The following is a 14,950-nucleotide window of genomic DNA, read 5'->3' on the forward strand; positions in this document are numbered from 1 at the left end:
AAATTTTAAAAAGAAATAGCGAAAAAATGAGTTTTCAACTAATATTTTGTCGATTTATATGGAGTTAACTGGATCTTCTAACAACATTCAACAAGGAAGTATTATGAGCCAATGGACAAGGCTGGTGTAATAGTCATAACGTTGAAATAGCAATTTTTTATAACTTCCTTATAGTTAAAAAAAAACGTTTTCTCTTTCTTTCCTTCCTCTTTTATTATTTCGATTACTTTGTTTTGTCTGGTAAAAAACAATTCAATTTGTCATTTCATTTTTAAGTTCTCGTGTTTCCAAGAATGATTTGATTTCTGAACGAGCAACACACTTTTTCGTCATCATATCATGCTACTTGGCATGGGCACAGGGAAACAAAAACGCTGAATCAGCTAAACGCTTGTGCAATTCACAAAAACGCATTCATTATCCGCCTACAGGGTATTAGTGGTGAAAAATTAAGAAAAAGTAAGTCGTGGGTATAAACGACCGACATTATCGAATTGAAATTGATACAAGGCTCCGTATTATTTGTCTAATGGGTAGAAACCTATCCAATGTGTTAAAACATAACTGTCACAACTCGCGTAGGCAACATTTGCATGACCTGTTTGTTTTGAAAGCCCCACTCAAAAAATACTCAAGAGAGTAATTTTTATTATTTTAATTATTTATTTATTCTTTTACCTTTTTGTTTTAATAAAGACACGAAACTTAATAGATACAAATATTTAAATACAAGCACATGAAAGTTTGTGTGTACCTGGTTATAGATCATACCATCATTGGTGTATTTGCTGCAGAACTTGCAGTGAAGCATGCATGAAAGTTGTAAAGTAAGTTAATGGTGAACAGCACCCAATTTAAGGTAATATGCGATTCAATAGGGGTTAAGCAAAAAATCACTCAGCTGTTTTATTCCAGGAATGTTCAGAAATTTTAACGAGAAACACACGGAATTTCCTGGGAATTACCCCTACAAAACAGCGGGCTAAAAAATTGGGCTACCCTTCCGCAGTCTAGCTAACAAGAAAAATAGGCCCAATTGCCCACCAAACCCTTTATGTAGTCAAATGTTTATGCTTTATAACTTTCTGTATCAACAGGTAACTTCCTAAGTAATTTAAGACATGTGAACGTATGCATACATAGCTTACTGACTAACTAAAAAGACATTTCTAAACTTATAGCTAGCAGTTTAATTCTTAAAGTTTATTTATCACACATATCTTCCATATGCAAATTTAAACTATATTCATATGTGACACATTCATAGTATAAATATCACAAAGATATGAACAAAGATGAATGGCGCGGTAAGAGTACAAAAAACTCATAAGTAATTACAAATGTGACATTCTTAGTAACTCCCTGCATACAAGAATCCTCGAAATCATAGAAGTCTCCCACTAACAAACTACTGAAAAAAGTAAAAAAAACTTGAAGTAATGTACAAATAATTTTCGGAGAGTTCCTATAAACATTGGATCTTTTTTCATGGCTGAGAACCGGTATATCATTTATTCAAAAGCGTGAGTTAACAAAACCAAACGCTAATCAAAATTAAGTACCAGAATTAGACCTGGGAATTTTTAAGTTCACGAAAGGGAATTGTTTCACACATAGAAGAGAAGTGTTTGGGACGGAAAAAAGTACAAATACAACTACAAAGGGAAGAGGGAGACGATAATAAACTCGTTCAGCTATTCCGGGAAAATGTTGATGACAGTAACTTTGTCCTAATTGTGCACTGTTTGTAAAGTTTTGATATTTTTTTGGTTAAAAAACAAAGTATACTGCAGTGTATATTAAAAATATTTTTTGGTTGTATTCAATTTTTTTAAAATTGCCTGGTAGGTATGCCTGTTTTGATAAAACCCCAAAAAAGACTTTGAAAAAAAGGACACGACTATTTTTATGGTCTTACAGTATCAAGTGACTCGCGTGTAACATAAGAAAATTTATAAATCTCGTAGTAGAAACGCCTTTTTTTTCCTTTTGTCTTTCTTCCTGTTTTATCTTGAAGATTAAATCAGTTATTTTCCTGTGAGTAAAATATTTCGCAATACATAATTTGAAAGGACGTTTCATGTCAGATAAAGAAATTCAATTAATCATTCGATTTTTTTGTTTGTTTTTTGTTGCTTTTTTTCTGTTCCCGAGAAGGCCTTAAAGTATTTTCATTAACCGTGGGCAAACACATGATTTGGTTACCATATCATGCTACTATGGCATGTGGACAGGGAAACGAAAGCGCTGAATCAGGTGCATGTCCGTACAATTCACAAAAAACGCATTCATTATCCGCCTACAAGGTATTAGTGGTAAAAAAAATGAGGGGAATGTTAGTCGTGGGTATAAACGACCGACATTATCGAATTAGTAGTGAAAGGCCACCTAATAAAGAAAAATCTCCTTTAACATATATTAACTGTGGTAACTTTCAAGAATTGTAATTTAAAAGTATTTGTGTGTATTAAGTACATTTTGTTAGTTATTTTTGTAGCTACTTGTCCACTTAGACTTTTTTCTCGAAGTTTATTAGAATAACGAACTATCAATACATAGTTGTTAACCCGTGGTAAAATCCACAGGCATTTTCGGCCGTCGCGCATATTTCATGCATCTTTTTTTTTTATTCCAAAGTAGTAACTTTAAACACAATATGCTTTTGTCAAAAATACAAATATTATTATAAAAACTAGTCGTTGGCTTGGGAAAAATCCATGCAAGTTGTATATACTTTCCGCATTGCTATTTTATTTATTTATTGAAACTTTCAAGACCTCCTTAATGTTAATGTGTTAATTTTAGCAAAGATTATTAGAATGATCTTTTACGATTTTTAAGGAGGTTTCTCGCAAATGTTATTTCGTTTTGTGACGCAATTTTTAGACTCAAGAACGTTTCTTCGGCAAACGTAAAAAAATAAAAAAATTGCGCACTTAGTACATGTCAACCGTGAATGAAGCGTTTTAAAACATTACTTTGCCGCAATTGTAATTTAAAAACGCCAGCTATAATCTGTGGTTAACCCTTCGTTGGAAGAACCGGCACTCAAATTTTTTTTTATCATTATCATGACGATCTAAAAACTATTTGTACGTACCACCGGTTGGAGTCCTTAGTAAAGTTAAATTACCAGCCCTACTAGTTTCTATCAAGTAGAACTCTTCTGTGTTTTGTGCACTCGAAATTAATCCGATTTCCCGATTTTTTCGGATTTTACCCAAAATTCGAAAAACGGGGGTTTTCAGCAATTTTTGGTAGTTTTTCAAGCGAATTATTTAAAAACCGGGATATATGTTAAATAACTTTTGCTTGGCTTTCAGAAACATCAAGCAGAATGTAAAAATTGGCTCTAGAACCAAAGTAATTAAATTTTAAGTAGATGGTGGTATTTAAAAGAAATTTCAAGGTTTCGATGACGTCACAGAAAGGTGCTGACATAAGCAAAAACGTGTTTCTGCCCTTTTCTTCCTTCTATGACGTACTATAAGTGTGCCAAGTTTGGACTCGCTGGGGGTGTGGATTCCGCCCGTATATTTATGTACGTTTACTAAAGGAAATAAAGAAACTTTGTGATAGCTGCTTGCTAGTATTATAGTAAAGCTATTTATATGTACCTACTCTCATGTCAAGAACTTATAAAATGACTATTCTTATGGCCTGTTAGCATCATTAAAAAATTAATTATAACTTATAAGTTTAAGTTTTGGATTTGATAATTCACATTTTGTTGAACACTGATAATTCTTCGTCGCTATCTGCATTTGAAAGAAAATAACATTGCAAGGCGAATATTAATAACGAAGACTAGAATTAACTCTCGTGAAAATTTGCTCTAGGCAAAGAAGGTTTAGGAGTTTGGTAATATTGCTGAAGTAAACAACTTGTATTAATGTCTAAAAGACAGTTGATTTTACCTATCGACTGTTAATTCTTTTGGCTTCGCTCTATTATTTTGGAGTTAAAAATATGTTTAATTTTATAAGAACTTATCCAATCTAAAACAAAACTAAAAATTTTGATTACGTTATCAATTATCCATCCCCGCGTTTAAAAAACATTTAATAATTTATGTATAGAGAATCATGTCACTTGGATGAACAGTTAAGGAGATATTAGAATTAAAGATTTACTCATGACGTCAAAAAACTGTTTGTTTTGACACTGGTGCGTCACTCAGCCTTAGGAAATTTACTAACTTTAGTTTCAAGTCAAGCCTTCGATATTATTCGGGGAAAAAAAGAGATTTTTTTTATCAATTAACAAGTTTATTGGTCCCAGAGTAATTGACACAAAGCAATGGCTTCAGTAGCTTGAATGACAAACTAATATACCATCTTTAAAGATATGGCTAGCTTGCTTACCAAATGGGATATAACAAATCTCTTTTGCAAAGGCTCAATTATATGGCACAGTTAGCATTTTATTATTAAGAGAATAGTTGATAGTCCTGTAGAAAAATACTTTAAGCGATCGAACAGTTTAAGATATATTAGTTCTGAATATACCGATACCAAGTATTTTTTTTGAAGTTTTTATAACCCTTGCTTCGACTATTATCCAGAGTCTGCGACGTGGATCAAAGTAATGTATAGGACCACAATTCTTGTGGCGAAAGGTCAACGAAGTATTGTGGTTTTTTATATTTATTTATGACCTCATCAACTTTATTTATATGTAGTTTTTATTTAATATGTGGATAGATAGACGAAAGCGTAGGAAAACCTTTTGTAAATAAGTTCTTGCAGAACCTTTGCATAATGTCCATAAAAAGCCTATTGAACATTGATAATGAAGCCCTTTGTACGATAAGAGAGCGATTGCAAGACTTAGACAAGTCGCCCGTCACTTGTAAAAACGATTAGCATTTGATTTTTTTCTACACCTGTATTTCGTTATGCAGATTGAAAAGCCAGCGACAGCAACATAATACTAGTCCTGTTTAAAGAGGCTTTCGGATTATTTTGGATACCTATTTATATTTCTGAAACTGCTTTGGCCTGAAACCGTAAAAATAAAACGAAAAACAAACCTTTTAGCTTATCTCGTGATGATTGCGGACGGTTGTGAAATTGATTTAATAGCTATGTTACCACATCAATTTCACGAAGTTAATCATACTTCTAAAAAGTAAGCTATCTTTTAAATAACTTTAAAAAAACTAACCGCGACAGACAGGAATTTTAATCTGCTACCAACTGACCATTTACTGCAACTCTTTAATTTTTCGTAAATATGTTCTTCACAGAACATATTTTTTGTCGCATATTGTGTGGACGTATTTTTATTAAGACAATAAAATTATTGAGCTGAAACCAACATATCCAAACATCAAGCCAAACATCGGATGGAGGGATTTTTTTTTTTCGTATTTAACGTTTGAAGTACACATTTTTTGTGGACAAGCCGCAAACGTGGACACACGGAAATACGTTAAAAAAAGATTTGAAAATCAATCACCAATGTTTTTCCTTCCTCAACATGTAATTTTGTGGGAGTCTGAGTAATTCAGAGTTTATGAACAAGTTGTCATGGAGATAGCAACTTTAAATAGAAATATTTTCCCTACAGGTTATTGTCCTAAACAAAAATACAAAAAATCACCTTTTTTACTTTTAAGATTTAAGTCCAGAAGATCAACTTTCATCTGAATAATTTTAATTTAATAATTTAATAATAATTTTACAACATTTCCTCGAACAAATTTTAAAATATAAATGACCCTTTAAAATGTTAACCCTTTGCCCTATATCAGCTACACGTTGTCAAAATAAACAGAAAACTTTGATTCACTTCGTTTTAATTGACTCCCATCTCCTGACGACCTCCGCGTCCCTGCTAATAACTTTTTTTTACCTTATTTTGGTGCCAGAATGGTACATTAACTTCGAAATGACATGTTGCATTACAGCAAACGCGGATTTGAAGCCGCAAGACAACAAAAGGCTAAATATAACAAAGAATCATCTGCTATCAAACTTCCTGATTTTTTTTGTTTTTAAAAGTTATTGCTTAATAATTAATAATAAAACTTTCCTTTGCCAAAAACTCAACGACCTACTTTCCCAGGGCTTCCTGTCCTTATTACCGTTTCAGAGCACGTGGGTGATGAATTAAGGCGCATATTTTTGTCGCTAAATCTGCAATTTCAATCGCAGCAAATAAAACACTTTCGTTATTCTTCTTTATATTTATTTTTCTAAAAATAATTGCCGACTGGTTTTGCCTAATCGTAAATCTGTCGTCGTATGCAAAATATATGAAAATTAAAAAACATTTATTAAAAATTTTAGTCGGTAAAAATGAAAAAAAAAATAGTCATTTTTCACTGATTTGATTTCTAAATAAGATATTGAAGTATATACCAAGGAATTTATCGTAAATTCATTTTATATAATAATTTAAATTTAAAAAAGTTAAACTAAAGATATTAAACGTTTGCATCCTTATTTTAACACTTTGGGTTTTTAATGCAGTGAAAAAGAAGAGAAGTAAAAATCGATGAAACTTGATCAGTGCAAAAAAATTGCAAAAATGGTAAGTTGGTCTATTGTTATCCTAACTTTGTTCAGGATGATATAAAAAGAAATAACAAGAAGTCAAACACAAAATTAATGAAGCAGACAATTAAAAAGATATTATAATTAAAAACAAAACGCCTGATAGTGTTGTTTTGTTCAGTTGATATGTTTTTATAGGAAACTGTTTATAGCAAAAGCTGACCATAATGGTCAAAACAGGAACTTAATATTCCAGTTAGAAACAGTAATTAAGTTTTCTGATTAGTTTTCACAAGCCGCCGAGAATAACAAACTTAATGTCTCTTCGTTTTTTTATAAAAACAAATCACTTTAATGATGGAACAGGTAGCAAAACAGATGAAAATGTCAAGACTACTTATTTAATGACAATTCTTCTAGGTAATTACCATGTCTTAATCAGATTACAAAACTTTTTAATTCAGAAAAAGAAACAATTGCATCCCTATTTTCGGTGTAAAAATGTTAGTTTTCTGATATATGAAAGGCAGTGAAAAGATGGTTTATGAATAAATAAATATATATTTTCTTTTATACAATGTCTTATTAGCTATGTATATATGTATATAAATTATTACAATTTATAGATTTTATTAAAAAATTGTACAACTAAATTTTGTAATGATTTGTAATTGTCATTTGTATCACAACACAGAAATATCAACAAGCGCGTTTTAGTATCAGCACAAGTATTTATTTCCACTATAATGAACCGTGTTACTCATATGCCGCAACATTTGAGTGGTGAATAGTTTTAATGAGGACAAATCGACAATCCTTATCCTTCTACCACATCAATAAAAGTCTATTCTCTTTCCATATCCGCCGGTGTGAATTTTTCAGTCGAATTTAATTCCTGTGTCCAACTCTCTAACCGTTATGTCAATGACTTGATCAAACTTGGAGACATTTTGATAGATAACCCTCGTTGTAACAATTATAAAGTCATACAGCGCACTCCTTCAAGGTGATGTTCTTCTTCTTCGAACGCGTAATTCTTTGACAAACAAAGAATTCCGAGCTTTGCTGGCTATGTCTCTCCTAGGTCGACTTCTGTTACATTTCACTGTGCATACCTCTCTATGGTGCCAACATAGAACAAATTCCATCTGAGATTGTACAACAGTTAAGCATTGGTCGTAATCACCAGTACAGATACTACGACAGGTAAATCTGGGATCGTACGGCTTCGTAGAAACACCCACTATTGTGATGGTTAAGATTGTGATAAAGCATAAGCTTATGTTATCCATTATAAGTTTAATTTATTCTAATCGATGTTATCTTGAGTTGATCTGCGCCTCAAATGAAAAGGACATCTTCTGCTGAAGAAGATATAGATGACAAACTGTAATTAGTCTGTGGGCATAATGTATTACAAATTAGTCAAACAATTACATAAACGATTGTGTGGTTTTTTTAAAAAAAGGAGAGTTTTTAATGGTTCCTGCTCATTGTATGGTATAAGGATAGGATTGGCTAGGTTTGGACAACTATGTTTATTGTTCTCCTTCTCACTATTCCCTTTCATAAGCACAAATTGATCTGCTATTACTATTTCGAAACCTTTTAGTGTACAATAAATTGTAAATAACATATATTGTTAAGATGGATGCAATGCAGGACGTCCTTCTGTTGCTAAGGTAGCCATCATTCACAATTCGGATTGGCACAATAGCTATTTTAATAACTTTAGAATTTCGATTTAAAAATTTTCTTATCTGTGCAAAAAAATTATTAAATCTATTCTAATGTTATTTTTGTTTAACATACAAAAAATTAAAACATCAAGTAAATGCTTCAAACGGTCTAAAAGTTTTCTATTCTTCAAATACGCTTGAGTGTCAAAACACTATCACGTGAAAGAAGCAAGATGCGCGGTGATTGGTTGAAATTCAGACTTTTTCGTTTTTAATCAATTAACTGCAGTAGATATATTTATTTAAGCAAACAAAAATGTATAAAAAATGTTTTGCTTTTATTAACTTTGTTTTTAATTTAGTTTAGCAAAGGCAAAAAGATGAAAGTCTCTTTTTATCCTCTCAGTATAGAAAGATTAGTATCCAGTCCTTGACTATGCACGGCGAGTGAGAACAAAAATATTAAGAAAGTGGCAAATTTCAAGAATTATCCGCATTCTTTGTATTTTGTAATAGTTATATAATTAAATTAAAACATATAAACGTACAAAACATTTTACTTAAAGCAGGATGTCTGAATATTCGGAGAATTGAGTTGAGAGTTGTTTTGAACGAAACTGCTATTCTAAATATCACTCGGAAATAATTTATATTTAGTGCAAAGGAAAAACAAAAATTGGGTGCTGACGTTGCGGTTAATCACATGGTCCAATCATGTTGCAATTATGCTGGACCTTTTACTTCTTCAAACCAAAAGTGCTAAGGAAATGTGCATGCCAATAATTTAGGTTATCACACTTGTGTTCATTTTTCACGTGATTTGCCCTTTAATGTTTCCTGTGGCAGATTTTCAATCATTTTGAGTGATGTTTTGACAGTTTAAATAAATCTTATTCGGACCTTGTTGCTGAAAGCGTGAAACTTTAAAAAACACAATTGACTTACTCTGCTTCAAAATAACACACGTCTTTTTAATAGAGATTAAAAATACTTTTTCTTCAGCAAACTACTTAAAGAGTTTCTCAGTGTATGACTTTACTTAAGTAGAAGCTAATGTTTTGATTTTAGCTGACATCATCTAAAAGAATGCTTCGTAATAACTCGCATGAAATGTAATTAATCAAAATTCCATTTTCTTGACAAATAGAATCGCAAAGTGAAGACTGAGGACAGCGTAGAACTAAAAAAACCGCAGTTTAACATGCCTGTACTTGCCATATTAAGTGGCAGAGTTACATGCGTTAGTTTTAAACGTCGTAGCTGCTTATCGACAGTTCGGATTAAGTGAGTTTTATAATAGGTTCCATTTGAGAAACTATTACAAGTAAGACATACTATTTTCTGCTACAAGAAAACATTCACAGTGCTATGTGTGGTGGAAGGAATCTTTCTCGTTTCAGAAAGATCATCGATTTTTAATTCCCGCCTTATACGATGATTACGTTTAATGTCCTCGTTAAAATCAAATCAAAAATTTTATTATCTTAAAAATAAACAAACAGTTGTCAATCACAGTCTGGTTGCGATAACACATTGAGGGAAAAAAGGTTGCCATGAAGCTAAATCAAATTGGCGGCAAAACGTGATCAAGAGAATGTAAAGAAACAAAAGCGAGTTGCTTCGAGAGGGAGTGATCAAATGAAGAAGACCTTGGTGAGATTTTAAAGCGTAAATAGGTTCGAGCACAAATGTAAGGGATTATCAAAACAAATGACGAGAACAGATAATTTGGTCGACTGTAATACGTTGTGGTTCTAATGTCACTATTGAATTGTCATATGAAATTCTTCAAACATGTGTCACTATTCGAATCGTTGTAATTAATCAGCTATTGTAAATTCTCAACAGCCAAACAAAATGCTGCGGTTGTATGCGGTAATTTATTCTCATTAAGGCTATCAGCATTAGCATGCTAGAAAGGGCATATAAACCTAAGAAGAAGGAAAAAGTTTTAACTTTTTCGCTCAACTTGACTTATTTAGAATGTAACTGTCTTAAAAGGTCAACATAAAATGACTAATCAACAGGATATATTAATTCTTAGTCGTGTAAAAGCCTGAACTTATAAAATTAAAAGAAATAAAAAAATTCTTCTTTTTAGAATAATTTTTTACGTGTCAGATATTGCAATTGATTGTATAGATATAATGAGTTCTTATGCAACAAATACACGTGTCAATTTTCATCCAATAGCGAAGGTTGCACGTTCAGTATGCTAGACATTGCATGAAAATGTTTGGACAGAGAGTTTGCTGTACGTACGACAGCGCATATTTTGAATAGGTTAAAAAGCAGAAAGTTTTGATAACAAAGTTTCACCATTCCAAAAAGCAAAAAGATAAATTTCTATCCTTTCTTTCAGCGCAATTCACACTTCATTTTTTTCGCGTGATAACTTATTTCAAGAAAGAAGCTATAATGATTTAAGGTTATCAGCTTAAAAATTTTGGTTGGCAAGAAAGAAAAAAGCGATTGTGCCTCAACAGTTAGTTTGATACTATAAACGAACATATATAAAATAAAAACAATGTCAATTTCTGACAATCCCTATATTAGTAAAACCCGCATTTCGATCCATGTCTGCTCCTTATGGTTGTGCTACCTACACACAAAATATTTATTCATGAAATAGCAAACGCTACATATGCTGGACAAGCGAAGTGGATTTTTTCATAATCTAATGACTAGTCTTTTATATTATTAGCCGGTTCTTTTTTTTCAAGATGGTTGCTCTATAGCTTTACAACTTATAACTTCATGCCAACAAGGGAATAATGATGCACGAAATACCTTTGTGAGAAGTAAACATCCTCAGGAGAACCGACACATCCGTGTATTCTTCCAAACGCCCAATCTGTGAACTAAAGATTTTAGCTGCGGGTAGCGAGGGGCGAATTTTCGTGGATCTTTCCGAGGAGTGAATTTTTATGCTTTTTTCCACGCGTGTTCGCCTAGTGAAAAAAAAATAACGACACCTATTTGACTACCACTTTAAACGGTAAGCATGTTATCAATCACGTGATATTTCTTGAAAAGGTTCCTAGAGAAGGCGTTTTAATTTATGTTTCGCGAGAATTTATTTATGCTAATTCATCGATTTCGCAAAACTAGGAATGTAATTTTTCAAATGAACTGTCAATTCGAAAAAATTCACGGCAAGTTCTGTTTGCGAAAATTTCTGACATAAAGTAGCACCTCTAAAAAATAAATTAAAATTCAGAATCGGTTATTATTAGAAACGCTAACTGGTTGCATCATGCTTATTAGCCGATTACACGAATAACACAAACTGAATCACCGTTAGATTTTTATTTTTTTACACAAACTGAATCACCGTTATTCTTTTTATAATGATAGCAACTTGGTACACAATCCACCTTCAATGCTACCTGATCTAAACATGAATCACTAAGCCCTAAGGTTGTTGAAAAGGAAGATCGTTTACCTGATTATTATAAGATATAATTAGATGAGCGTTGTAATAATGTAGTAATATGTGTGTATTTAAACGAACCTTTTTATTTCCCTGATTGACTAATCTGTAATTACTGTTGTTGCAGTCAAGGGAGTTGTAATGACTTGCAATTTGACGAGTTAGACCGTATCAGTCTTGTTATTTTTATTCAAGTTGCTATGTTTTATAACCTACTGACGAAAACGGATGAACATGAAATGATATTATAACAAGTTTTACTTGGCTTTAAAAATAAGATATAAAACAAAAGTCAGGAAGTAGTTGGCAGAAAATTGTCAGCAATGACTAATAAAAATGTTTTTCTGATCTTCTCTCAAATGCAGAGGAATTAAAATAATCAGGAGCTTGTTGGATAATTAATTTAATTGTATTAAGGACCTTCATAAACAATTAGATTAAAAGATTCGTCGGTTGGTTGTTCTGTGCAAGCTCCTCTTCCTTGCCGAACAAAACTTTGTCCCACGAAAGTAATCCTCTTGACAAAAATCTTTTTCGACAACTAAACTATCATAGCAATGGAAGCTACCATTTTATGCATGACTCACCTTCCTGTTCAGTCTCGCCTATCAGCGACTTGCTACCTCATTCATAAGAAAATGAGCATAACAAAAAATTGGCTCAAATGTTTAGACGGCAAAAATATTAGTTGGTAGTCAAATGCACCGACCAAATTTTACAAAATTATTTATATTTTAACTAAAGAAAGTTAGACTTTAAATATTCAGCGTTTGTCTTCTCGTCTTGAAGCTATTCGCAGCCTTAATCCACTGAGAATAGAGAAACGCCAGATAGAAAAAAAATCCAGCATTTTTTTTTTCTATTTCAAAAAATGGTTGGTCGGTAGAAGTTTTGTACGTTACGAAGTAAAAGTCATTCAGTCAAAACTTTGTCTTTCATCGCCTTTCGTCACGAAACTAACAACAAGGGAGCAAAAAAACATTATACATGGTTGAACTAACCTGAACAGCTGATAAGATTGTTACTGTTGTTACAGAAGGGAAATATAACCTTGCGTTCACGCAGAGACAAGTGACTTCTTTTTTACAAAAGTAAATAACATTTTCTCGTGTTGCCTGCCTGACTCGAGTTTGCAATTTGTTATATCGTTGTTAGAGCGGTACGGGAAATGCTTGACACTAGCAGAAATCAAATGAAAGCAAGGTAGATTAAATACACTTGGTGTAATGATAAGAAAACTTGCTATTATAGAAGAATTCTACAATAAAAATTGATTTAGAAACATACTTCCTTGATGACAAATAATGTTAAAATAAACTTTACAAGCCCACGTAAAGGAAAAAGCTTGCAGTAACAAAAACCATGGCTACCTAAGTGATCAAGAAACTACTAGCTATAAAAACTTTTTCGTTACATTTCGTTACATTGTAAAAATTTTCCCGGATGTGGTAAATTTGTATAGTCAGTCCAAGCGTGGTGTTGTTACCTTGATACTTCCTCTTAACTTTAAGCATTTAGATGACCAAGAAAAAGTTTTTTTTATATAGATAGATATACACCACATTTACAGAATGGAGGTTTACACGAATAAGTTGAGGGAATGTTAATATCGGAATTTTAATATTCTGTAAACATATTTTTGGGGGTGTGGGAAAGAACATTCAAAAGCAGAACTCAATGAAATATTTTGCTTCACAAATTTATGCTAAAAAAATGGGTTCATCCCTACCTATTTATCCTAAACCTGGTAGGCAGACGATACCGTTACAGAAAAGAAGACTTCTACTTCCGTCTAAGAAAGAATTTTTCCTTACAATGCCAATGGGAAAGTTAAAAGGAAAACCACAGATTAAAATTTGCCTACTTCGTAAAAATTTTAATTTATGAAGGAAATGGCGTTGGAATGCGAATTTAAAGAAAATTTAACGTATTGCTGTTTCAAAAACTGGCATAAACTAAAAAATTACTTTATGGTATCGGTTTCAGAGCATTTAGCGTGATTACAACATAATACTGATTTCTCTTTGGATAACATGCCATACGTCATTCTGCTATTTCTATCAATCTTTTTGTCGCGACGTAATTTTTGACGCAAAATTTGGTTATCTGATTAATCATTAGTTCGACATTAGCGGTTTCCTTGTATTAAAGATGGATGTCCTCTTTGGCTTGTCAAACCAATTTATCTGCGCCATCTTTAATTGTGGTCTGCAAAATACACAAGCATTCGTGCGATTGCAACAAAGTGAGCGCTATTTTTATATTACTTACTTCAAAAACATATGGCGGGGTACCTTGGTAGAGACTATGGATAGATTAGCTATCTGTAATGCTATGGAAATTAAATCCTGCGAGATAAACCCCAATCGATTATGTAAATAAATATAAGTTGGTTTTTGTCACATCTTATTTTGGCAAATTCGTGACATTTAGGAGCTTCAATATTGAGGTCAAAATCGTAATTGTCTCATTAGCTTGCAGTTAACGAGATGTTTGAGCATTACCTGTACATTTGCAACTGCGATAAAGTGGTCGAAGTAATTTGTATTTTTTATAGTCTTGTTCGTAAAAATGTAACCACAAGATCAACCTTGTTTTTCTTAAAATTGTGTATCATAAAAACCGTGTATCAAGGTGTGGTAGAAATTTTTGAAAGTCAGCTCTGTATCCACCCCTTTACGCCATTTTGTGGTGTGAATCACTACAGCTCGGCTCACCGCGATAATTTAGAATAACCTAGAGAAGAAAGCAATGACTACTTTACTATCACAATAGTAAACTGGATAAAAGCCATGCTCCTAACTCACTTGTTTAATACGTAATATGTAAAACAGCATAGTGTGGCAAACTGATTGCTCAGTTAGTACTTATCCTCCGGTTGCGCATTACTCACTGTTTCCACTTACAATTTAGAAGTGAGTCATTTTGCTTTAAATTTGTTAGCATGTATTGCAAAATTATTTCCTGTTTTCTGCGTTTTCACAGTCCTGTGCAAATGCATGAGTAAAATTTAATTTTCTTTCCTATGGGCCTTTATTTTGATATCTGAGCGTTGATAACTTATGGTTAATTAATTACGTTTCGGTAGTTCAGCCTTGTTTCAATGGCAAGTTCAGAGTTGTCTGCTTTTGTCATATAGTCAGCTCGTTCAGTGTTTTTAACAAGTTATAAAAACTCCAAATGTTGAAGAAGAAGGACAACCACAGTTTTTAATAACTGCTGTGTTTTTCTTTTCACACTTTTAAAGCGATATATACCATCATCATGCAAATTAATTCTTCTGTTATCTTTTGACCCCAGCTTCTTAGTCCAACTCAATTTTCTTTTGAGCTGACCAT

The sequence above is a fragment of the Hydractinia symbiolongicarpus genome, chromosome 8 (assembly GCF_029227915.1).
Source record: "Hydractinia symbiolongicarpus strain clone_291-10 chromosome 8, HSymV2.1, whole genome shotgun sequence".
Classification (NCBI taxonomy): Eukaryota; Metazoa; Cnidaria; class Hydrozoa; order Anthoathecata; family Hydractiniidae; genus Hydractinia; species Hydractinia symbiolongicarpus.